This window comes from Dromiciops gliroides, chromosome 3, assembly GCF_019393635.1.
Source record: "Dromiciops gliroides isolate mDroGli1 chromosome 3, mDroGli1.pri, whole genome shotgun sequence".
NCBI lineage: Eukaryota > Metazoa > Chordata > Mammalia > Microbiotheria > Microbiotheriidae > Dromiciops > Dromiciops gliroides.
The window spans coordinates 668,531,224-668,556,742 of record NC_057863.1 but is presented as its reverse complement, the minus strand read 5'-3'; positions in this window follow the sequence as shown (position 1 = coordinate 668,556,742).

The following is a 25,519-nucleotide window of genomic DNA, read 5'->3' as shown; positions in this document are numbered from 1 at the left end:
AATTCGACCTCAGACACTTGACACTAGCTGTAAGACCTTGGGCAAGTTACTTAACTCTCATTGCCCTGAGAAAAAAAGAAAAAGGGCCAATTTGTCTGTACCCAGAGTGCCTGGAAAGGGATTAGTGTCTAATAATCCTAGAAGGGTGGGCTGGATCCAGCTTAGGAATGGTCTCTAACAATAAGAAAATTAAGATAGCAGCCTCTCTTCCCCTGGCATCCTCTGGAGACCTGGGCATCAGAGAAAGGGCTTTTGGGGGGGCTCTGCCATCATTTCTTTTTCTTTTTCTTTTTTTTTTTTTTGGTGAGGCAGTTGGGGTTAAGTGACTTGCCTAAGGTCACAGAGCTAGTAAATATCAAGTGTCTGAGGCTGGATTTGAACTCAGGTTCTCCTGAATCCAGGGCTGGTGCTTTATCTACTTTGCCACCTAGCTTTCCCCTCTCATTGGATATCTTGATCATGGTTAGGTCAGGTGCACATTGCAGGGATTTTTCTGGAGTCAGCATCTGGGCTCCAGGTGGCCAGCCTCTGTTCAGATCCATCATGACCAGAAGTTTCCTCTCAGGGTTGATCTTATTGGAGCCCCTGACTCAGCCAAGCAGTGGGTTAGCTCTCCCTTTGATTGTGTTATCTATGCCTTTATTCAAGTCATTGATAATAATCAAAGTTGTCTGCTATGGAGGGGGTTGTTCTGTGAGGTAGTGAGCTTCCCATCTCTAGAAACTTTCACAGGGAAGCACAGTGGCCACTTATTGGGATTCCTGTCTGAATGGAGACCAAACTAGAGATCCCTGAGGTCCCTTCTACATCTGGAGTCATCCTTGTATGCATAGCAGTTCCCCAGCTCAGCAGCCATGCACTTGATGTCCGGTGATTCTTCCCCTGACCTCCCCAGGAGCATGGCATCATTCCCCAGGCTTCCTCAGGAAAACCGTCCCCACATCTGCATATACTTCAGCCATGTCAGAGGAAGCTGTATGCCATCCTGCACATGGCCCCGGTGTGAGTCAGGACACCTGCCCTTGCAAGCCCCTCCTCTTAGAAGGCATCATGAGACCCTCACCTGTTGCTTCCAGATGCCAGAGAGCTGACCCTCATCAGGAGGGTTGGAAAGTACCGTAGGCTGGCACCCTCACACTGCCCCTGGGCTGTGGTGATGTTAGCCCCACCAGGGACTTCACTGGCCATCTCTGCCTCAAAGGGAGCAGCCTTGGGCCGCAGGATTGGAACAGGTTTGGTCTCGTATTGTTTGCACGGAGCCAAACGTGTGCCCCATGGTCTGCTAAGATAAGAGCCACTTCTGTCTTGTACATGTTGACTTCCACTGTGAAGGGGTACAGTATCCCACGGCCAGGACTGGGGCCCTTCAGGGTAGAGAACACTGAGCAATGTGACCCAGGAGTTGGAGGAGGGATGAGCCTTGTCCTTGTGGAGGGAGGTTGTCAAGAAACTAGTTTAAATATGAACCTAGGGAAAATAGCCTCACTTTGGCCACTTTCCTGCCGGGGAGTGAACTGCCTGTACTGAGTGGTCTTCACACAGTGACTGGATGAGCCCTTGTCAGGGAGGTTCAAGGGGAGATTCCTTCAGCGTGGGGGTTGGACCACATGCTTGTGCACACCCAACTTGAAGAGTTGGTAATGCTTGTGGCCCTGTATGGAATAGGTCAACAGGCAAAGGACTGATTTAGAATCAAATCTGGCTTTGCCAAGTACCAGCTTGGGCCCATGTAAGATGAGGGGGCAAATCAGGACCCCTGAGGTCCCTTTCTCAGGTCATGTGACCTATGAATCACTGTTGAGTGAATGAATGCATGACTTCTGAGAAACTCAGACCAAAAGGAGCAGCATTAATCGGGCATGGTTCCTAAGGCCACTTGGCATTCCGCGACATGCTTGGACTCTTGTCCCAGCCTCACAGAGGGTCCCATAGGGACTCCAGTCTTCTGCTCTCCCTCCCCAGCCGACAAGGCACAGGAAGGAGAATGGTGAGAAGCCCCCCCCCCCTTAGGTTTGCTGCATTCTGAAGTGTGACTTTCATCTCCCCCAGGAAGGGGAAAGTAATGCTCAGTAGAAATTCGTCTAAGGCCACTTGTAAAAATATTATATTAAATATCATTCTATTTAAAAGGCTTTTCTCCAGCCCCTCGAAACTTGAGATCCATGAATGCTTGTCTCATTTTGCAGCGGGTCAGAGACTGGGCAGTCATGGGAAAAGGGAGGGGAAAGAACTATTCAGCTGAGCTTCCCAGAGATGTTGGCACAGACCAGGCCTCCCTGCCTCCCCTGTTGGGCCCAAAGATCTCGGCCAAGAGGCCCCTGAGTGGGAGCGATAGCCCAGCGCAAAGAGAGGCTGCGAAGCCCTTAACTGTCAAGCTGGAAGTGCTGCGGAGTTTTGCCTGGGTGAGAAGCTCAGCCACATCGCCAAGGCTTTGGGACTCTCAGCCTCCACAGTGGCCACCATCCCGGACAAGGAGATCAGAGGAAGCTCGCAGGTGGCCACGCTCCAGGCGGCCACCAAGCTGACCGGGAGCAGGAGCCTCATCATGGAGAACATGAAGCGTCTGCTGAGCGTCTGGATTGAGGACCAGAACCAGCGCCGTGTGCCTGTCAGTGTCTCGATCATCCAGGAGAAGGCCAAGAGCCTGTCTGAGGGCCTGAAGTGGGAGCAAGGGCAGAGCGCTGAGGCAGAGACATTTGGGGCCAGCCGGGGCTGCTTTACCAGGTTCAAAGCTCACCAAGGGATGAGCAGCGAGACAGGCAATAGGGATGCGGAGGCTGTAGGCAAGTACACCCAGGCCCTGAGGCAGGTCATTCAGGAGGGTGGCTACATGCCACATCAGGTGTACAATGGGGATGAGACCGGGCTCTTCTGGAAGTGACTGCCCGAGCGGACCTTCATCTCTGGAGGAGAAAACAGCATCTGGTTTTAAGGCAGCCAGAGACCTTCTCACCCTCCCACTGGGGGGCAACGCAGCTGGCGACTTCAAGCTCAAGCCGTTGCTGGTCTCCCGTTCAGAGAGCCCACATGCCCTCGAGGGTTTCTCCAAAGTCACCCTGCCTGTGATTTGGTGCTCCCACAAGAAGGCATGGGTGACTGTGAGCCTTTTCCAGGAATGGTTCGTTCACTTTTTTTGCCCGGCCATAGAGAAATACTGTGCCCCAAACAACCTCCCCAACAAGGCCCTGCTGATCCTGGACAGCACACTGGGTCACCCAGGACATTTGGATGACCTGTCCGACAATGTGCGGGTGGAGTGCCTCCCCCAAAACACCACAGCCCTGATCCAGCCCATGAACCAAGGTGTGATAGCCACCTTCAAGGCTGCTCCTGCAAAGAGCCAACAGGAATGACAAAGGCACGATCCCAGAATTCCGGCAGAACTATAATATCCTCAACGTGGTGTACAATATCTCAGAGTCCTGGGAGGAGCCCGAGGCATTGACCATGAACTCTGGGTGAAAGAGACTGTGTCTTCAGGGACCCCAGGGCTCCGCCAGGAGAGGCTGCGGGGAGGATTGAGCAGGACATGGTGTACCTGGCCCATGTGCTGGGCTTCAGAGACATCCTGGATGCTGATGTGGTGCGGCTGCTGCAGAGCCATGGCACCGACTTGTCCAATGAGGAGGAGCTAGAGCAGGAACAAGCCGCTGGTGAGGACAGTGAAGACGCCCCACCCACCCCACACCAACTGATGGTCAAATGTATGGCCAAAGTGCTCTCCTATTTTGACGCGGGATTTCAGATCCTCACTGATAGTGACCCCAACCTGGAGCGCAGCCTGAAGGTGTCCAGAGGCTCTGTAGCCTCATCAGTTGCTACCAAGACATGTACCAGGAGAAGAATCGAGGCAACAAGTAGGGATCCTGCCTGCGCTCGCCATGTAGACTTTTCATCAAAGCCATCAGTTTACTTTTTTTTTACTTTTTTTGGGGGGGGAGCAATGAGGGTTAAGTGACTTGCCCAGGGTCACACAGCTAGAAAGTGTCAAGTGTCTGAGGCCAGATTTGAACTCAGGTCCTCCTGACTCCAGGGCCAGTGCTTTATTCACTGCGCCACCTAGCCACCCCGTTTACTTTTAAAAATACATACTTTTTGAGAGTTTGCTGCATTCCCAAGTGTGATTTTGTTATATACGTCTTTGGTTTTCCTCCCCAAGGAGAAGTGTAGGTCTGCTTTGTTTAGCAGAAGTCCCCGGGGCAGGAAGACTCATCTGTCACTGTCATTGTGCACCACGTGGGCATGATGGATATGTTGGGCCCAGGCAGAGCTGGGCAGGATGACAGATCCCTGAAGGACATAGTAGTGGGGAGCTGTGAGGCTGGATTAGGGACTGGGCCTGAGGACAAACTTCATCCTCATCCCTCTCCCCTTCCAGCTCTGCAAAGGAGGCCCCTCTGGAGGCTGCTGGCTCAGACCTTCCACTAAAGAAGTTTCCTGACCATGGGAAGAGAGAAGGGGGCTCTTGCCAGGAAAATGAGGGAGAAGCCCTCTTAGAGGCTCCTCCAGTCTTCATTCCTGCCCTCACTGGGAAGGGGAGGATGGAAATAGTAACTTCTGTATTGCAGGCCAGTAGAAGGAAAGGAAGGGGGAAAAACCACCTTGGGACCAGTGTGCATGTGTGCATGTGGGTATGCATGCATGTGTGAGTGCATGTATGCCTGTGCTTGTAGCCTCTGATCCAGGCAGGAGCCTCTGGCTACCTTCACCATTGGTGGGGTCCAGACTGCTCCACTAACCTTCCCTCCCTCCTCTTCTCTCTTTCCTCCCTTTCCCTTGCTATGTCTGCTTTGTGAATGCCATCTCCACTGGTCTTAGTTTGACACCTTCCTGACTCCATTGGCATTTCCTCTTCCCATGGAGACAGGCTCATTCCAAGAAGCTGTGGCCTTTGGAGACCTGCCCATGGACTTCTCCTGGGAGAAAAGGGGTGCCCAGATGGCCCTCAGAAGGCATTCTCTGGGGACATCCCATTGGAAAGCCCAGGAACACGGGCCCTCTGGGTAAGGACGAGGGTTCTTGGCCTTGAGGGTTGGCCTTACTGCACAGCGTGGAGGGTTCCAATATGAAGTGGTTCCCCTCCCCCACAAGGAGGCCTTAGTGCTCATGTCCCTTTCCCTGGAAACAGAGGTGGGCACAACTGAGTCTGAGTGGCCCCAAAGCGGGGCCCCCCTGCCCCTCGCGTGAGCACAGCTCTGGACCGACTACCACTCATGCAGTGCGCCTTCCCCAGAGGCAGAGGCCGTAATGAAAGGTGCTGCCAGCACCTCCCTGCCCCCGTCCCCATCCCAGTGTTCCCCTCTCTTCCTGGACCAAGGTCCCCATTTCACAAGTCTTTCATCCTTCCCTCACTAGGATGTGGCATCAGGTCCCCACATCTCACCCGAGACTCAGCTGTAATGTGTGTGTGCCCCAGCCACACTAGCTCCCAGCCAGGGCACCTGCTGAATTCTATGCCTTGGGTGCCCATCATCTTACTGCCCCTGCATTCCAGGTCCTCTGGGCAGTGGCCAGCAAAGGTGACGCCCTTTAGGATGCCTGGCGGTGCTTTTTTGACTGCTTCACCAGGGACGGAGAGACACAGGAACAAGTGAAGGCAGCCATTGTTGCAGTGTCAGCGGCCAAGCCCTCCCTCTGATGTCACCTGCACTGGGGAGGAGGAACTGCTTCTTGTCCCCCGTCTGCATGGGCTACTGCTGCAGGAAGCACCAGCTGCGACCCCCAGACCCCTGAGGTCGTGCAGGCCCTGAGGAACGTGCAGCTGCTGAGACCACTGGCTACTAGGCATGCAGAGGGCACTGGATGGGCATCTTCAGCTGACAAGCAGGTAACCTGATCTTGCACCAGGACATTCTGCCTCCTCCCTTCCAAAGAGGCTGTTGGCTGGATGGAAAAAGAGGAAGGCCGGAGGAGTTGTTACCTAGGGTGTCTCGGTGGGGAGGCCTCTGCGGATGGGCTCTTGAGAAGCTTGTGTGTGAGAGCTGGGCCGGGCCAGGGGAAGAGGGTTGTGCAGTCTGCATTAGGGAAGCTCCCTTCCAAGGAGGATTTCCTTCCACCAGGGAAGAAGGTAAAAGTGGACCTCAGTAGAGCCTCCCGAGGCTTCTGGAGGGGGCCACAGCTAGAGTCCCTCTGCCAGGTGTCAGTGGAGGGAGGCTGGTCCTAAGCATATCCTCTGACCAGCTTTCAGCATCTTAGTGTCCATTGAGGGTGTTTCCTCCCAAGAGGAGTCACAATGACTTATGCTTTGTTTCTCCCCAAGGGCCCAGGCAGCAGGTGGTGTGCCCGCAGGAATGCCCCTGCTCAGCCTTGTGTGTAACAAGTGAAGGGCTAACAAGATAGGGTGGGATCCTGCACCCCCCTGCCTAGACCAAGAAGCCCCCTTGTTTAGCTAAGTGTGAGACTTCCAAATAAAACCCAGCTTTTCCTCATGTGGACTGATTTATTCAGGGAGGGAGCTCCAAGGTGGGTGCTTTGGGGCTTGCTGAACAATTTACCTGTCTGGTCTCACCTGGCCCTCACAACAACTAGGAGGCCAGTGCTGTGATTATCCCCATCTTACAGCTGAGGAAACTGAAGCAGAAAGAAGTAAAGTGACTTGTCTGGGGTCACATGGCTAGGAAGTATCTGAGGCTGGATTTGGCCACAGGTGTAGCACTGTGCCAACGAGCTGCCTAGGTAGCTTCAGAGGAGATGAAGTTAGAGATGCCCTTGGGGGACCCAGAGTCCAGCAACTGAGGAATGCTGGAACAGGAGTTGGATGGAGACAAGAATCCTGCTCCCTGCCCACAGCCCTCTCCTCCTGGGCATCCTGGTCCTGGCCAGGAGTCAGATAAGCTTGGTGTGATGCTCTTAGCCCACCAAACAGGCGCCATGATGTTTGCGCTGTAAATTGCATGGGACTCATGTCCAGCCACCCTTGCCCTTTGGACAAGCACTCCATGGAAGTACCAGCAAAGTATTAACATTGAAATGTACATTTAGAGAAATTAGTTTAGAGGGTCTGGACCCCCTCATTTCCCCTCCCCACCCAGATTCTTAGCTCTTTACCATGCCTTTGCCACTGCTCTGGTGAAAGGGGAAGGGAAGGGGCACACAGGACCCAAGGCTCCTCAGGATTTCTATGTTTCATGGGTCATCATGACCAAAAGCTTCATCACCTGAGGGCCAACTCTGGTGATGAACCTTACCATTGCTGGGCAGGCAAGTTCTTAGACTGCACTACAGTCTGCTCTCTGGGACAGGCAGAGATGTGCAGGAGTCTAACTGGACAGAGAGGAGGCACCACCGCCCATCACAGCATGAAGCTCCCTCATTTGGCAGAGGAAAAAACCGAAGTGCAGCAGATCATAGAGCCTGAAATGGAATCTCCATGAGAACAGGCCTGAGAAGTATTCTCTTGGCCTCTTCTCAGAGGTCTCCCAGGAAAGGCAGCCACCCTTGGGACAGGGTTGGGAAGCCTTTCCACACTGGGTGGCGACATGCTCACAGAACCAGTTAGGAGCAGAGCCATGATCTGAATCCAGATTCTCTGGCTCCTTTTTCTAGCCCTTTGGATCTGGGCACTCTCTACAGTGAGTTTTGCCTGTAATTTGGACAAGCTAAGCTGGCTGTGGAGATCACTAGCACCCAAAGCTAAAGGCAAGGCCTTGGGTCTGAGGCTGCTTGGGTCCAGGTGCTGCCTGTGTCTCAGCTCCTTCCAGGGCAGGGAAGAAGGATTCCTGTGGTCCTGAAAACTGATTCTACCCCAGCAACAAGGGAATATGGAGTGGTTGCCATATTATAGCTGGATTTGCTTCCAACTCCAATTCTAGGCAACATTTAAAGGCTCATTATCGCCAGAAGAGCCCTGGGCTTGTCTCTCCAAACTCCACCCCAAGTCTCACTTTCTCCAGAATGCCTTTAGGGACTATTTCTCTGTCAGGTTTATCTTGATATCTCCTGTGGTATGAGTAACAGGGTTGGTGATAGGAAGCATGAAACCTGCATCACCTAGTGGCTGAATGGAATTTGAAACAGAATAGGGAGAAACTTGAGGCAGGAAGATCCACCCTATTGCAGCTATCAATAGGTGTGATGGTCTGCACCAGAGTAGGGGCAGCATCAGAGGGGAGAGGGAAGGAGTATTCTAGAGATGTTACAGAGGTGAAATCAACCAGAGATGCTGCAGAGGTGAAATCAACCAGAGATGTTACCAGGGTGAGGTCAATCAGGGATGCTGCAAAAATGAAATTGACCTGAAATTCTCTATAGGTGAAATTGACAAGAAATGTTATGGAGGTGAAAACAACAGGCCTTGGCACTATATAGGATATGAGGGTGAGGACGGTGAGAGAGACATTCATTATTGCTGCTAACATTTAAAAAAAAAATCCTCCCTGTATAATTCTCCATGAAAGTCCTCCATTAGAGGCAGCTAGGTGGCACAGTCACTAGGCCTGAAGTAAAAAACCTGGGTTCAAATCTAGCTTCAGGCACTACCTGTGTGATCCTGAGTAAGTCACTTAATCTCTGCCTCAATTTCCTCAACCCTAAAATGAGGATAATAATATCACCTCCCTTCCTTCCAAGATTGTTGTGAGGATCAAATAAAGTACCTAATACAGTGGTGCTTAATAAATTTTGATTGCCCTTCCTCTTCCCCTATGCATTGGTTATGGCAGTGGTCTTTGGATCTTAAGGTCTATTATGATTCTGGTGGATTCCGCTGAAGTAGAGAAATTCCAAGTCTAGTCCTGTATTTCCTGTAAGAACTTGCCTGCCCAGCAATGGTAAGGTTCATCACCAGAGTTGGCCCTCAGGTGATGAAGCTTTTGGTCATGATGACCCATGAAACAGAAATACCGAGGAGCCTTTGGTCCTGTGTGCCCCTTCCCTTCCCCTTTCCCCAGAGCAGTGCAAAGGTGTGGTAAAGAGCTAAGAACCAAGGAGGTTTTAGGCTGTCCAAACTAATTTTTATAAATGTACATTTCAATGTTGATACTTTGCGGAACCTCTGCCCATTGGACAGACAGGTGGGAAACAAAGCCCCACTGGCACAGATGACGCTGGTGACATAAAGAAATTGCAGTGAGGATTCCTAGGTTTTCCTCGGGGAGGTGGAAGAACAAGTTAGTGGAGTTCGTTTCACTCCTTGTTTGTCCTTCATTTTCAGAAAGGACCATGACATTGGGATGATGTCATGACTTGCACTGAATTGGATTTAAGTGAGGGAGGGCTGTGCAAGGTCACCAGCCTTACTCTCTCCTCCAGAGCCATCTGAGTTCAGTGACAAGATATACATCATGACAACTGGAGACAGCCCTGGATGTTTAAGGCAATTGGGGTTAAGTGACTTGGCCAGGGTCACACAACTAGTAAGTTAGGTGAGATTTGAACTTAGGTGGTGTAGTGGATCAAGCCCTGACCCTGAAGTTGAGAGGACCTGAGTTAAAATCTTATCTCAGACACTTACTAGCTGTGTGACCCTGGGTAAGTCACTTAACCAAAATTGCCTTAAACTTCTGGGGCCGTCTCCAGTTATCCTGAGATCTATCATTTCACTCAAAGGCACCAGGAACCATCATCCCATGGGACCCATGGTCACAGCAAGCTAAGGTACTACTTTTTTACACAAACAACAGCAGCTGCTGAATCAGAGACCCATTTTGTCATCTCTACAAAATCTCTTTGACAGATCAATCAAGGGGCCTCAAGAGGCCGTCTAGTGCAAGGCTCCCCACCTCCATTTTTACAGCTGAGAAAACAGGCAGGATTTGAACCTTGGCTCTTTGGCTCCATCATGGAGTGCTCTTCCATCACTTATGAGCACCGTGTTTCAGAGAGCTGCTACCTCTGGGTATTCAGCACTTGGATCAGACTCAGAGTCTTTAAAACTTGTGTGGATCTCGGGGCAGCTAAGTGGTTAAGTGGATAAAGCACCGGCCCTGGATTCAGGAGGACCTGAGTTCAAATCCAACCTCAGAAACTTGACACTTACTACCTGTGTGACCTTGGGCAAGTCACTTAACCCTCATTGCCCCTGGTTTGGCCAAGAACATCTCTTGTTCCATTGGTCAACAAGCATTGACTAACACTTCTTGTGTGCCTGTGTCCACATTCTCCCTCCCATCAGAACCCTGAACTTGACTCTGCCTGAAACCAGACCAATAAGACACTTTCTGACTGTCTCTTCACCACTATTATCCTCCCTTCTCCTTCTTTCAATTCTCTTTTATGTGCTGTCTTTTTCCACTGGAAGAAAAGCCTGCTGAGGGTAGGAACTGTCTTGTGTTTGTATCTCCAGTGTTTAGGACTTTGACATATAGAAAGGGCTTAATAGGTGCTCAACCTATGTTCTCTCTCTCTCTCTCTCTCTCTCTCTCTCTCTCTCTCTCAGACAGCTTGGTGGAACAGTAGATAGAGTGTTGGGCCTGGAGTAAGGAGACCTGAATCCAGATTTGGCCTCAGACATTCACTAGCTGTGTGACCCTGGGCAAGTAATTTAACCTCTCTGGGCCTCTGTGTCTTCCTCTATAAGATGGGAAGAATAATAGCTCTGACCTTCCAGAGCAGTTGTGAAAATAAGTGTGAAGTGCTCAGCACATAGTAGGTGCTACATAAACATTAGCTTTGGGGCAGCTAGGTGGCACAGTGGATAGAACACCGGCCCTGGAGTCAGGAGGACGTGAGTTCAAATGTGACCTCAGACACTTGACACTCACTAGCTGTGTGACCCTAGGCAAGTCACTTAACTCCAATTGCCTCTCACACACACAAAGTTAGCTTTCATTATTATTATCATCTGCCTACCTCCTTATCTCTTATCAGTCTACATGCCTATGCCTTTCATCCATCTATCTACCTCTATCATCTACTTTTCTACCTATCCTTCATCTGCCTACCCATCCTTTCTACCAATTTGCACACCTGTCTATTTCTGTCTACCTATCATTACTTACACAGTGACAGAGTAAAATTTAGACTCCCTGTTTCCAGAGCTAAGGATCAGTGAGCAAGTTGCTCCTTGAGCTTAGCTGGACAACAATCCCTTGCAATGACCCTCTGGATGATCTCAGCCCTGGGCTGGTCGCACAATTCACCACCAGGTGTTGTGTGGACAAAGTCGGAATGTCCTGCAGTGAATCAAACTTTGCACATGCTTGCTTCCCCTTCATTTTTTGCCCCCTCATTGTTAGGGCTACAATTCACTCACTGGTATAAGTGTTGAGATCTCCTCACCTTGGGTATCCTCCTAGGGGTGGGGCCCCAGCACATGTGTCTGTATCTCCACCTTACTTGCAAGCCTTTTTCCTCACTTAGAAGAGAAACTCTCTCTAAATCCTGACATCTGTCTCTGGCCTATTTTGTGCTGGTCATACATGGATTAGAGACCAGTTCTGGAAAAAGTCTGGTTAACAACATCTATCTATAATAAACTGTACTACTTTTATTTTTTTATTTTTTATTTTTTTAGTGAGGCAATTGGGGTTAAGTGACTTGCCCAGGGTCACACAGCCAGTAAGTGTTAAGTGTCTGAGGCCGGATCTGAACTCAGGTACTCCTGATTCCAGGGCCAGTGCTCTATCCACTGCGCCACCTAGCTGCCCCTCTGTACTACTTTTTAAATGAAAATATGAGAATATGGGGCAGCTAGGTGGCACAGTGGATAAAGCACCAGCCCTAGATTCAGGAGGACCTGAGTTCAAATCCGGCCTCAGACACTTGACATTAGCTGTGTGAACTTGGGTAAGTTACTTAACCTTCATTGCCCTGCAAAAAAAAAAAGAAGAAAAGAAAAGAAAATATGAGAATAGAATAGGAAGGATTTTCCAAAAATGGGCTTGGAAATCAATCTAAATAAGTCTAAGTATAAAGGATACAAGGTTCTGTTGTGTTTATTTGTCGATCATTTGACCTGGTAACATAAAATCTAGCTTCTAGAAGGCTCACTTCCCCTAGAATGAAGTGTTTCCCTTATATGTGGTGTGAGAAATAATGCTTAATAACCAATATCTTGGGGACCAAGAGATCTCCCCTTCTTTCTTTTCTCCAATTAGAATAAAATAATCTTTTATTAAGGCGCTAGAGAAAGTTGGTCAAGAGAGAAGTCCTTGCACTTCTCTCATGTGGAGATGGTTCAGAGACATTCTCTGACATACCTATCTCCTTAAACAGGCGCAAGGCAAAAGCTTTTATAGGTGGTGATCTCCCTTTGGGGGTGGAGGAAGACTTGAGGGAGGAGGTGCTCCTGAGTTCTGGAGTTCTTTCTGTCTCCTAGCACCCATCAGGCAGCAGCAGTGCCTAATGTGTTTTTCTCTCTTGTTTCCCAAGGTGTGTCCTTGAGCTTGGCCGGCCAGTTTAAACTTTAATAGTCCCAAACTCCATAACATTCCCCCCTTCTCTATATGTAAGGAAAACAAGGAGGAAAGATTCTTCTTCTGTAACTGTTTCAAGCTGAGTGGAGTCGAAGAAATCAGAAGATGGGGGTAGGGTGTAAGTGGGGAAGGCCTGGTCCAGAGAGTGTGGGGAGATGTGAGGTCCAAAGGGTGGGAGGAGATGTCTAGGCACCGGCTGTAGCTGCCATAACGTTGAAGCCTTGAGCCTGGATGGAACAGACTTTCACAGGAGTTTAAAAGAGGCCCGGGCAGAAAATCTCTAGGTTTCCAGGATCTCTCATTCCCCTTGCCTTCTGTCTCCTTGGCTGGCTCCTCCTCCAGATCCCGCCCTCACACTAGAGGCATCACTTAGGGCTCAGTCCTTGGTCTTCTCTATATATACCATTTCACTTGGTGATTTCCACAGTTCCCATGGATCGAATGACCATCTCAACTCTGAGAATTCTCAAAGCTCCCTTTCCTGCCCCAACCTCTCTGCTGAACCCCAGTCTCACATCTTCAACTGCCTTTCAGGCATCTTGAATTAGATTCCAGTAGACACATCCAAAAGGGAGCTCTCCTTTCCCCTCCCCCACTCCCCACTTTCTTTATTGCTGTGGAGGTCATCATCATTATCCTAGGCCCTCAGGTTCCCAGACTAGGAGTCATCTCTAACTCCTCACTCTCTCACCACCACCACCCCTCCGTACTGTTACAAAGGCCTGTCATATCTTCTTGTTATCTCTGGTATTGATGGGTGTGATGTTTTAAAATCTAAATTGTGTGATCACCTTAAATTAAAAAAAACTTCAGTACCAGTCATTGGGCATTAAACATTTATTAAAAGCATATAAGTATTTGCATGGAGTTCAAAAAGTTAAGAAAAAGAAAGCCTACTTAGTTTAGAGTTCTAGCCTGGTCTGGTTCTTCTTCCACCAGCCTGCTTCAACCACGAACTCACTAGCAAACTGATTGTGGAAGCTTTTTATAGGTCTGGAACCAAGGTGGTCCTTACACACTGCTTCAAATTGATTGGGTGGCATCCTCCAACATCCTCCAAATCTGTTCTCAAGTTAAGTTCAAAGTCTAACTTCTGAGAACAATACCTTCTTTTTTTTCTTTTTTGCGGGGCAATGGGGGTTAATTGACTTGCCCAGGGTCACACAGCTAGTAAGTGTCAAGTGTCTGAGGCCGGATTTGAACTCAGGTACTCCTGACTCCAGGGCTGGTGCTTTATCCACTGTGCCATCTAGCTGCCCCTGAGAACAATACCTTCTTAAGGGCTGGCCAGGTGTGATTACTAGGTAACTCTGAAGCAGGCTAATCAGCAGCCAATCACTCTCACTCGATACAATCAGTTTAGATTGATCTCCAGGTAGGTCTTTGAGTATCTGCTAAATCCCATTATTTTATCACATGGGCAGACCCATAATGACAACAAGCAGCTGTTTTTGATATTTGTGTGCCCAGGAGTCCTTTTCTGTCTTTGGCCCCTGTGGGTTATAAGCATAGTAGTGAGACTGCTGGGTGAAAAGGGGTGAACAGTTTAGCGACCCTTTGGGTGTACTTCCAAGCTGTTTTCCAAAGAAGGTTGAACTCATTCATAGCTTCATACCCAGCACATTAGCTGGCCACTCTTTGAACACCCCTACAGCATTTGACTTCATTGTCATCGTTGCCAATTGGATGGGCATGAAGCAGAATTTCTGGGTTCTTTTCATTTGCATCCCTTGAATGACTAAAGTAACTGGACTGGCACGGATGCAGAATGGGGTGGATGGCATTCCCTACTCAGAACAGGCCGGGAGCCTGCATGCTGGCCACTCAGGACAAAGGCTCTTGGAGACAAAGGCTCTCAGAGAGATTTGGGAGTGGGTGTAGATGCTCTGGAACTGGTTTCATTCTGCTGAGTAGGTGATGGACATCACCTTTGAGTGACTGGCATTGCAGAATTGGACTTGGGGGCCACCTTGCCAAAGCATTGTTGGCCTCAGCCTTCTTTCCCTCGTCTTCTCAGCTTCCCTTTGCTGATGGTGTCCAGTAAGAGGCAGTGCAGCCCCATGGATCGAGGCCTCGTTCTTTGCCTCAGCATTTACTCTTGTGTTTTAGGTAAAGGGATTAGAGATTATGACCCTGAAATATCAGGAGAGCGTGCTGTCTAGGCACCCAGTAGCTTAGAAGTAGAGTCCATGCCAGGTTTTGTAGCTAGGCCAGCATCAATTCCCAAGGAGCAAGGGGGGACCTTATGAACCCTCACTGGTAGCTGAGAAGACTCATCAGGGGGGATGGCCCATTTAGATGTGAACTACATGGGACAGAGGCCATGTAGAATCTGGGCCAAGTCTGCGTACACCCTCCTAGAGACTGAGTTGAAGAAGGGAGGGAGGAAGCCCTATGCTAAGTGTTTTGCCATATCTCATTTGGTCTTCACAGCATCACTGGGAGGTACATGCTATTATTGTGCCCATTTTAGAGATGAGGAAACAGAGGCAAACAAGATCATCTGACTCATGGATATAAGGGAGCATGTCACCAAGGTATTGAGAGACAATGTTTACGCTTTTGTTCTTGCCATAATGTAGAAGTAAGTATCCCTTTGTAGAAACTAACAGATACCCATTGGCACCATGGAATTAGGGCAGTAGTCACCAGTGACTGGGCTGGGTGAGTCAATGGGAATTCCCCAGTGGTTAGCGTCATCTGCCCCTTCTCTACCTGACCTCTCCCCCTAGTGCCTTCTCCCACTGTGGATGGACACTGCCATGTGGGGTCGGGAGCCTGCTGGAGGGAAGGGAACTTCTGAGCATTAGCTGAGTAAGCCTGACTTGTCCTAAACTCTCCTGTTCTCCAAGGAAGACAGACCAAAGGCCCTCTGCTGGACTTCGGGAGGCCCCTTCCCAACTCCACCCTGCTAGCTGCCAGCTGGAATGGCTGTCCCTCTCCTGGGTGGCCAGTCCCCCAGGCCAGCTGGCCTGATTTCTCTTCCTCTGACCCCCTCACCCAGGACTCCAGCAAGCTGGTTTCTGTTCTCTGTCTTTGTGTCCCCCCCCCATGTTTCCCATGAGAGTGGGACTAAGCCATGAGAGTGGGCACCTTCTTTTTTGGGGGAATTGTCATCATTTTGTTAACTGATTTAAAAAAATAAAAAGTTTTCTTGAAACCTGCTCCCAAATAAAGAAAAGCTCTTCACAAGCTGCCTCCATCCTTCCTTTCCAGAATCATTAGACATCACTTCCCTTCACCTACGATTAGGGTTCAGCCAAACTTGGCCTTTTTGCTGTTCCTCAGAGTCACGGCTCCATCCCTCCTTCCCCCGCCTTTACTGCTTGGTCCAGCATCACCCTTCTTCCTTCTTGCCCAAGAGACCTCTAACTTGGGGGAGATCGCAGCAGCAGGAAGCCTGACATGGGACCCTGGGGAAGGGGGCCCTGCTCCCCACAGAGCTGCCCCAGAGAGGACGATTCCTAGTGTTGGCTGGCTAAATACCACCTGCCACTCTCTGGCACTACCTTGCAGACTCAGGGCCCAGCCTCGCTCACGACCCTGTGACAAATAGTCCTGGGGGGGGGGGCAGGTGGACATTGTCAGGAGGCAGGGGTGAGGGAGGCTTTGGAAGAAACCTCCCTCCCACAAGCCTCTGGGGTCCCTTTCACACAGTGCCAACGAGCATGCATGGGTCTACTATGCTCCAAGTGGCTGTGTCTGGACTGGGCCCATCAAACTAAGCCAGTTTCTCCAAACTCCTTCTGCTCCATCTAGGCCTTTGCAAGAAGCAAACTTCTGCCCCCACAGGGAAGAGGGGGATCTCCTACTTGTCCTCTTGGGGATGGAGGGGAGGCAGAGGAATGAGGAGACAGAGTTGTTTGGGTGAGAATCCTGTCCATCCCTCCTCGAAGCTCTTCTCAGGCCTTTGTAGGAAGTGTACCCTGAAGAAGAGGATCATTGCTTGGGGTGGAGGATCTCTGTTCCCTGCCGACCCCCACCTTGGAAGCCCCTCAAAGGTCTGGTCAGGTAGCACTGTCCCCAACCCCCTCATTTCTTGTTTGTCCACTTAGGGGTGGAAGAGGAATAGAGGAATGAAGATGTCACCCCCTAGAAGTCCTCCCCATCCAACCCCAAGCACTGTCTCCACGATGCTGACCACATTCTTTGGGGCGCTCTCCGTGGTGCTGACCAGTTGGGCCTGGGGCGCTCTCCGTGGTGCTGACCGGTTGGGCCTGGGGTGCTCTCCAGGGTGCCGACCGCGGCTGGCTTAGGTTTTGGGGAACATGACAATGCTCTGCAGATCCTTCTGTAGAGAGATTAACATGCCATTCGTCTGATAACAGGGACTCCAGAGCAGACGAAATCAGCAGGGGAAGGAAGGGCCCCTATAGACAGGTGATCCAGAGATGGAAACAGTCATTTCCCCCTCCACCCAGGACCCAGTAATAGGGTACAGGAGTCGGGCTCTCTGGGGTCCTGTCCAGCTTCATTTTATTAGGTGACCTACATGACCAATGTCGACACACCGCCTCTTCCCCAGCGCCCTGGGACACCACTAGTAGACACACACCTGAGTCAAGCTGTAAGACAGAAAGGCCCAAAGAAACCTCAAGATATCTTTGTAGCACCTTGGGGAGGAATTACAAAGAACTGGAAACAAACCAGGCAATCTGTAAGTGGGGAGGGGCTGAATACAGTGGGACACCCAGGGAACGGACAGGACTGTGCTCCAAGAGCCAATAAAATGATATATACAGGGCAAGGCAGACAAGTGGATGGACTCGAAATGAAATGAGCCAAATCAGGAAATCCTATCCACACAGTCTTTGGGGCAGAAATTAAGGTGACAGCTGAATGAGCCCCAAGAAAGCTGACCACCAGAGAAGCTGGCAGGAGAGCTAAGAGAAAGCATCTCCCTCTGCTATCTCCAAAGGTGGGCTCCTGCACACACTTCAAGTTCCCCCTTCAAGGGCTCCACAGAATGGCTTGATTTCTGCCCCTTTAGAAATGCATGATGAGACAGGGTCTGACAGGCAAGGAAGGGGGAGGGCAATAGCTTTAGAAAGTAATTTTTTTTTTTCAGGGCAATGGGGATTAAGTGACTCGCCCAGAGTCACACAGTTAGTGTTAAGTGTCTGAGGCTGGATTTGAACTCAGGTCCTCCTGAATCCAAGGCCGGTGCTTTATCCACTGCGCCATCTAGCTGCCCCGTGTACCATTACTTTAAGTGGAATTTCTCTTTCTATCTCTTGATGTGGGGAAGCATATTAAAAACTTTTTTAGTTCAACTAAAAAAATTGACTATTTTCCTGAGCCTAAAACCAACAAAAGCAAAGGCTTTTCTCAGGGGAATGGATTGGGTCATAACCAAACAACTTTTTTTTTTAAAGATAAGATCATTTCTTCTGCCTCCCCTCACCTGAAGTGACTGGCATCATGATTCATCTAAGGGAAGCAGCCTCTTTTTCATTCAAGCTTAAGATATTGCTCAAAGGGAAGAAAACCTTTTTAATCCTTGAAATAGGTTAGTGGTCAAGGAAGAAATTGAGTAGTGCCTATTTTGAGTTCTTAACCCCAAACTGTATTTTTTAATATTCCTGATCTTTTCTTTATTCAAGATTCCTCTAGGTGGCACAGTGGATAGAGCACCAGCCCTGGATTCAGGAGGACCTGAGTTCAAATCCAGCCTCAGACACTTGACACTTACTAGCTGTGTGACCCTGGGCAAGTCACTTAACCCCAATTGCTATAAGTGTAACCTCTAAATGTCTTAGGGTAAAAGACATGTCGGAGGGCATGGGAAGATTATGCCATTTTGCTCACCTCTGTCTCTAAGCTAGAAATGCTCTGCTATTCAACGAAATCATTAAATGATATAAAATTCTTTCTTACAGTCAAGATGAAAATGCAGTGACCAGTAGTATTTTTTTCTTCAACATGAAACAACACAATCAAAATCAAGTGTAATCCCAACATTTCCTCACCAGGAGGACAAAGCAGCAAGAATAAACAAACATCACACTCCCTCAATAAAAGGAGGGAAGGGATCAACATCCTGTAACAGTCCCATCCTCCCCACAATCCATGTTGTGTCCATGGAGAAAAGTCTTACAGAGGAATGCACGTCTGAAACAACTCCCACTCCCAGACTGCAGATGTCAATCATCTTGGCCTCTCCCACAATGTTCTTTTTCTGCCTTTGCTCCCCCATGGAAGGGGCAGTGCTTCACTTCCCTCCATGGGAGCCTCCCACCAGGCTGAGGTGACCTGTCCAGATTAAAGTACATTTGGACCCAAACCAAACAAACAGCTGGTATTGAAGAAAAGAGTGTGTATTTCAGATATGGGGGACAGCTTGTTCTGAGGGCCAGAGACAGCAACTTAAGGGTGGGGTGAGGGGCTCAGGAAGGCAATGTGAGCAAGCCAGATCTTGAAGGGCTTTAAGAGAAAAACTAAAAAATTCTTATTTGGTCCTGGAGGCAATAAGGAGCCATTGAAGATTTCTGAGTGGAAGAGAGGCACTCAGGTGAGCTCTTTAGAAAGACTCTCTTTGCAGCTGTGTTGGAGATGGATCAAAGAAGGGAGAGACCAGAAGCAGGAAAAGCCATCTAGAGCCTGTTACAGTAATTGTGATGGGAGGTATTGAAGGCTCAGAGAAGACTGCTGGAATGGCTCCCTTCTCAGTGCCAAGTGATTTTCTTCTTGTCCAATCCAAAGGCCTCTCCTCAGGCCCCACTGTCCTTGACCTCTGCAGCCATTGGATACTGTTGGTCACTCCCCTCCTTGATACCTTCTTTCCTCTAGGTTTTCAGGACCCCCACGTCCTGCTCCTCCTCCCTCCCTGACTGCTCCTCTGTCTTCTGGGCTAGATCCACCTCCATGTCATGCCTTCTAACCTTGGGTGGCTCTCAGGGCTTTGTCTTGGACCCTCTTCTCTTCATCCTCTAGACTTTGTGATCTCACCTACTCCCATGGATTTAGTGACCATCTGTATGCTGAGGATTCTCAAATCTACCTTTCTTGCCCCAATTTCTCTGCTGACTCCAATCTTGAATCTCTGACTTCTCCAACTGGATGTCCTATTGATATCTTAATCTCAACATGTCCGAGACAGAACTCATCATCTTTCCCCTTAAACCCTCCCACCCTCCTACCTTCCCTATTATTGTAGAGGGCAACACCACCCTGGGCACCTTCCTTACATAAGGGTTCCTGAAGGAACTGTCCAATCAGAGGGTGCTTCCAATGCTGGAGAGAGGTTTCTGCAGGAAGAGCTGGGGCATGGTGGGGGCTGTCCTGAGTACAGCCTGCAGAGGAATTCCTGGGTCCTTGGAAAATTCTAGGGTAACTCTTTGAAGAAATGGTTGGTGAAGATTTAGCGACTGTAACCCATGTTGGCTTGGTTTTCATTCCTTTTTTGGTAAGATTACTCAATGAGTAGATGAGGGAGGAACGTTGTCTACCTGGATTTTGGCAACATATCTCGTAGTCTTCTTATGGAGAAGAAGGGGGGATATGAATAAGACAGAAATGAGCAGTTCACCAACATTAAGCACCAAGTAGGTGCCAGGCACTGTGATGCAATTAGATGGGCTCAGCACTGCCTACAGGGCTTGACTCCAAACACTGGTAATTGTTTGGTGCCAGCAGGGCACAAAGGCTCCACTGAAGTGCCCCAGGGACGTGTGCTGGGCACTGGGGCTTGTAACATTTTTACCAATGACTTGGGTCTATTATGGTGTCAAATCCAGGGGACTGTGACAAGAGCACCGGGCTAAATTTTACATGGTGCTATTTAGTAAAGGATGAATGCACATCCTTGCATTTGAGTAGAAAATAAACTATCTTCACCAGAAGGTAAGTGGGACATGTCCACAGACCCACCCAAGGGGCTGGGGGGGGGGCACCTACATCAAAGGGCACCCATTTCTCTCCCTTAGGTTCACACACTCCAGCCGGGCCTCAGGGCTGCAGGGTCTCCCCCGAGTGGAAGGGAGATGGGCTTACCCTGGTGGGAGAGGATGCCCTCCAGCTACTCACCTCGGGAGCTCCTGAGCCCCTCCCAGTGTGCTTCCCATTGATGACACCCCCACTTCAAACGTACATTGGATGGATAATTCCATCCCCTACACCTACACCCGACAGCCCTTCCACATCAAGGGTCACAGAACGGATCGATATATCAGAAATAAAACGCGAAGCCACATGGGACCTCGGAGTGCGGAGTGGGGGGGTGGGCTTCTCATATCTCTTCTTTGAGACCAGGCTTATTTTGTGTCTTAATTGTGCACACGTGGTTGTTGGGGTCATAGCACATCGTGGTTTGGGCTCCACTTCTTCGGCTGTTAGTCTCCTGTGTGGATCGCTTTGTGCTGCCCACCGACACTCGTGCCCCCGCCATTTCTTAGGCCAGGTACTTCCTCAGCGCCGCCCCGAAGAGGCCGGAGCGGGAGAGGGGTCAGTACTTGTAAGGGGGGGTGTCAAACGAGTGAGCGCCCCCCCAGTCTGGATGCCCTCCCCCAATATCCCCAGCCCAGTCACTCCACCCACGTCCCCAACCTGGCTCCCAGCTGCGCACCCCCACCCCAGGGCTGCTGCGGCAATTCCAGCCAGGCCCCTCCGCATTTCCACTGCAACAAAGAAGTGGGGGGCGGGGTCCAGGGACAGAGAATGGGAGCACCTGCGCCCAAGGCCCGATGGAGGGGAGGGAAAGGGGAGAAGGCCAATAGGAGCTCGTCTCTGTGGCAACCGCCCCCCTCCCGCCCTCCCCCACAACTGCCCGAGCCGAGGGTTTATGGGAAAAGCCAAACTAGAGCTAGGCACCCTTGAGCAGTGGGGATTATGGGAAGGGAAGCCCCTAGGTGGGGGGGTGGGGGTGGGGCAGTCTACCCCAAGGGATTGTGGGAAAGGGAAGAGAAGCTTCTAAAGTGGGGAGGGGGGGCCCTGCCTGGCTGGCGGGATTGTGGGAAGGGGAGTCCTTAATGTGTGGAGGGGGAATCTTTGCCCTGGGGATTGTGGGAAGAACTCCTAGTGTGTGTGGGGGGAGCTTCACCTCTAAGATTTGGGGGAGTCTATGTGTGTGTGGAGGGGGGTGCTGCCTGGCTCAGAGGGTTGTGGGAAGGGGGGCTCCTGGCAGAGAAGCAGGAGTGACCCAGCCCCCACCCCCCAGGCATCTTCAGGCCCCTGGTGGCATCCTCTCTTCTCTTTCTCCCAAGGGCAGTTACCTGCAGTGCTGAGCATCTGCCCTGCTACTGTGAGGCCCTGGACTCGCTTGGGCTCTGAAGGGTCCTCCCCACTCCCAGGTCCCCTGACACTGTCGTCTTCCTCTCTGCTGGATCCCAGTCGAGTTGTGGGCCCAGTTTCTGTTGTTGAGGCCCAGGCTTGGTGAGCCAGTGCTTGGGGGATGGCCCACCCCTCCTCCTCATTTCTGAGCCTCCCCTCTCTGTGGGTCCCAGGGAAAGCTGGCTTGTGGGAGCCCAGTACAGCTTGGGCAGTGGGAGCTGCTGACTGACCTCAGCTTGGTCTCTGCTCTCTGCAGCCTCCTGGACTGTCACTGAGATCTGTTCATCCCCCCATGTGGCTCCCTCTTTGGGGAGCCCTGCTTGTTGGGGAGTGGGGTGAATGCTGGGCAAGGCTGGGTCCCTTCTCTGGATGTAGCAGCTACCACGGATGCCCAGCAGGCCTGTCCTGGGATTTCCTTGTCCCCCAAAGCTGCCTTGCACTGCAGGGTTTTCTACTGGGCAGTGTCTCCTGGGAGGCAGGTTGGCCGGGAGCTCCAGCAGGCCCTACCACAGGCCCATATTTCCACTCTTGGGGAAGGGCAACTGAGAAGGGAGCAAGCAGGAGACCCTGACCCTGGGGCAGCTTTGGGCACCCTGGGGCTGTGGAAGTGAGCCTTCTCTGCCCAGTGTGGATACTCGGGCCTTGGCTTCCTTCTCCACTTCTCCTCCCCCTCCTCCCTCTTCCTCCTCCTCTGCCTGCCTCAGTTTCTCCATACATGAAGTAGTTGTGTTTGGTGGTCTCTAAGACTCTCTGATCATGGGGAGCTGGTGGCTGTCTGCTCCAAGCCTAATCAAGGAGCCTTTGGAATTGCCCCACTGTTACTCAGAAAGTGATGGTAGAGAAGAGGCCAGTGTTTGGGGGACCTTTTGCTCCTGGTTTTTCAATCTAAAAAGAGTGGGCATCGTGCTCCATTTTCCTTATCACTATCTCTTTGTTTTCAGGGTCAGCAGGAGAATCTGCCAGAGGGTGGCCCTGGGAATGGGGTTCAAGGGTCCCTTGGCCAATTGGCCCAAGAGGAAGAAGCCAAAGGAGGCCCTGAGACAGACTTTTAGAAGGATGAATTGACGGGTCTCCTTGGAAGTATTGACCCCTCAGCTTCCTGGGACACCCCTCTGAGAGAAGTAGGTGAGGACCTATTATGCAACGAGGTCCAGAAAAGCCACCAGAAAATCCTCCTTGTCTCTCTCAAGATGGGCCTGGTGGGGAAGGAGCATTAGTGGGCTTTAGCCACAAGTCCCACCTAGTGAGTCACGAGAGGACCCACTGGTGAGAAGCCCTGTATGTGCAGTGACTGCAGCAAGAGCTTCAGCCAGAAATCCAAGCTCAGCCTTCACCAGAGAGTTCACACCAGAGAGAGACCTTTCCAGTGTCCCTGCTGTGAGAAATGCTTCAGCCAGAGCTCCTGCCTTTCTGTCCACCAGACGGTCCACAGTGGTGCCTCCAACCTCTGCTCCCTCCAGAGAATTCATCCTGGGGAGGAAGCTGTGCCAAGAGCTTCAGCCACCATTCAACCTCATACAGTCACAGGAGGATTCACACTGGGAGAAGCCCTAAGAGTGCACCTTCTCCAGCTCAGACCTATGCACCCACCAGAAGCCCTACAAGTGTGCCTTCTGTGGCCAAGGCTTCAGCAAGGACTCAGACTACCTGAGCCGCCAGAGTTCACACTGGCGCAAAGCCCTGGGAGTGTGCCTTCTGTGTCAAGTATCTGGCAGCACTCAGGCCTTGTCCCCTCCAGGGATCTGGGGCCACCTCCCATCTTCCCCATCTCTGTGGTTACTCATTTTTCTATGACTATTTCTTTTTTTTTTTTTTTTTTTGGTGAGGCAATTGGGGTTAAGTGACTTGCCCAGAGTCACACAGCTAGTAAGTGTCAAGTGTCTGAGGCTGGATTTGAACTCAGGTCCTCCTGAATCCAGGGCCAATGCTCTATCCACTGCGCCACCTAGCTGCCTCTCTATGACTTTCTAACCCTACTTGACTGAGACAAGATCATGAGGATCACTGAGGCTCGGGCAGTGGCTGTGGTGTTTGTGTCCCTGGAGCCATCATCCAGCCTTGGGAGACCCAGCTTCTCCCCTTAGCCTTGCCCACCCTCCTGGACCTGCCAGAGTGAACTGGTGAAGCAGCATTAAAGGTCGTCTGGGTCTCCATCTGCAGTCCCTAGAGGACGAGAATGGGACAGGGCTGCCCTGCTCTGAAGACTGGAGTGGAGGAAGGGGCTGAGAGGGGATGGGCCTTGGGGAGACCACTCATCCCACCTCCTTTTGTCGCGGACCTCATTTTTACATCGTCTTCCTTGATGAATGTGTCTCTCCCCACTCCTCTATCCCATGTAACAAAAGACAGGGAATCAGCTCAGCCAGGCTCACTCCAGCAGCCAGACGGGGCGCTAGTGCCCCATGGCAAAGAGCTTCTTAGCTCGTATCCAGGCCAAGTCTGGTCATTTTGATCCCACAGAGTTCTGTTCTCTCCATTTACGTTGTTGCCATTGGGTAGACATTCCCTGGTTGTCAGTTCATGTAAGTCTTCTCATGCCTTCCTGAAGTCTTCACACTGATCTTTTTTTGTTGTTGTTGTTTCTTTTTGTGTGGGGGGGGGGCAAAGAGGGTTAAGTGACTTGCCCAGGGTCACACAACTAGTATGTGTCAAGTGTCTGAGGCTGGATTTGAACTCAGGTCCTCCTGAATCCAGGGCTGATACTTTATTCCCTGTACCACCTAGCTGCTCCCCACACTGATCATTTCTTACAGCACAACCATATTATATTATGTTCATGGATCACCATTCCTTTGGTCATTCCCCTATCTACTGGTGTCTATTTTGTTTCTTTTTAAAATAATAAATTTTTATTTAAAGTTTTGAGTTCCAAATTTTATTGCTCCTTCCCTCCCTTCATCCCCAGGTGATAAGCAACCAGATATAGGTTATACATGTACAGTTATGTAAAACGTTATCATATTAGTCATTTTGTATAAGAAAACTTGAATAAAAAGAAATTGAAAAATAACACGCTTCAATTTGTTCCATCAATATCAGTTCTTTCTTTGGAGGTGGATAGTATGTTTCATCATGAGTCCTTTGGGGTTGTCTTGGATCATTGTATTGCTGAGAATAATTAAGTCATTTACAATTCTTCATCAAACAATATTGACATCACTGTGCATAATGTTCTTTTGGTTCTGTTCATTTCACTATACATCAGTTCATACAAGTCTTTCCAGGCTTTTCTGAAATCATCCTGCTTGTCATTTCTTAGAGCATGATAATATTCCATCATATACCACAGTTTCTTTAGCCATTCCCCAATTGATGGGCATTCCTTCAATTTCTACTTCTTAGCCACCTCAAAAAGAGCTGCTATAAACATTTTTGTACAAATAGGTCTTTTTCTCTTTTTGGGTACATCTTTGGGATATAAACCTAGCAGTGGTATTGCTGGATCAAAGGGTATGCATGGTTCTTTTTATTTTCTTCACAGTTGAAAAAAATTACATTAAAATATTTTACAAATCATTACATATTTACCAGTTCTCCATTTTCTTTCTTTCTTTCTTTCTTTTTTTTTTTTTTTTTTGCGGGGCAATTGGGGTTAAGTGACTTGCCCAGAGTCACACAGCTAGTAAGTGTTAAGTGTCTGAACCTAGATTTGAACTCAGGTCCTCCTGAATCCTGGATCCATGCTTTATCCACTTTACCATCTAGCTGCCCCCTTCTGCTTGGCTTTTAAAGCCAAAAGAGGAGCTAGGTAGCACAGTAGATGAGTGCTGGCCTTCAGTCAAGAGGACTTGGGCTCAAAATTGACTTCAGACACTATCTGTGTGACACTGGGAAAGTCACTTAACCTTTATTTCAGTTTCTTCAACTGCAAAAAAAAAAATGGGGATAATAATAATATT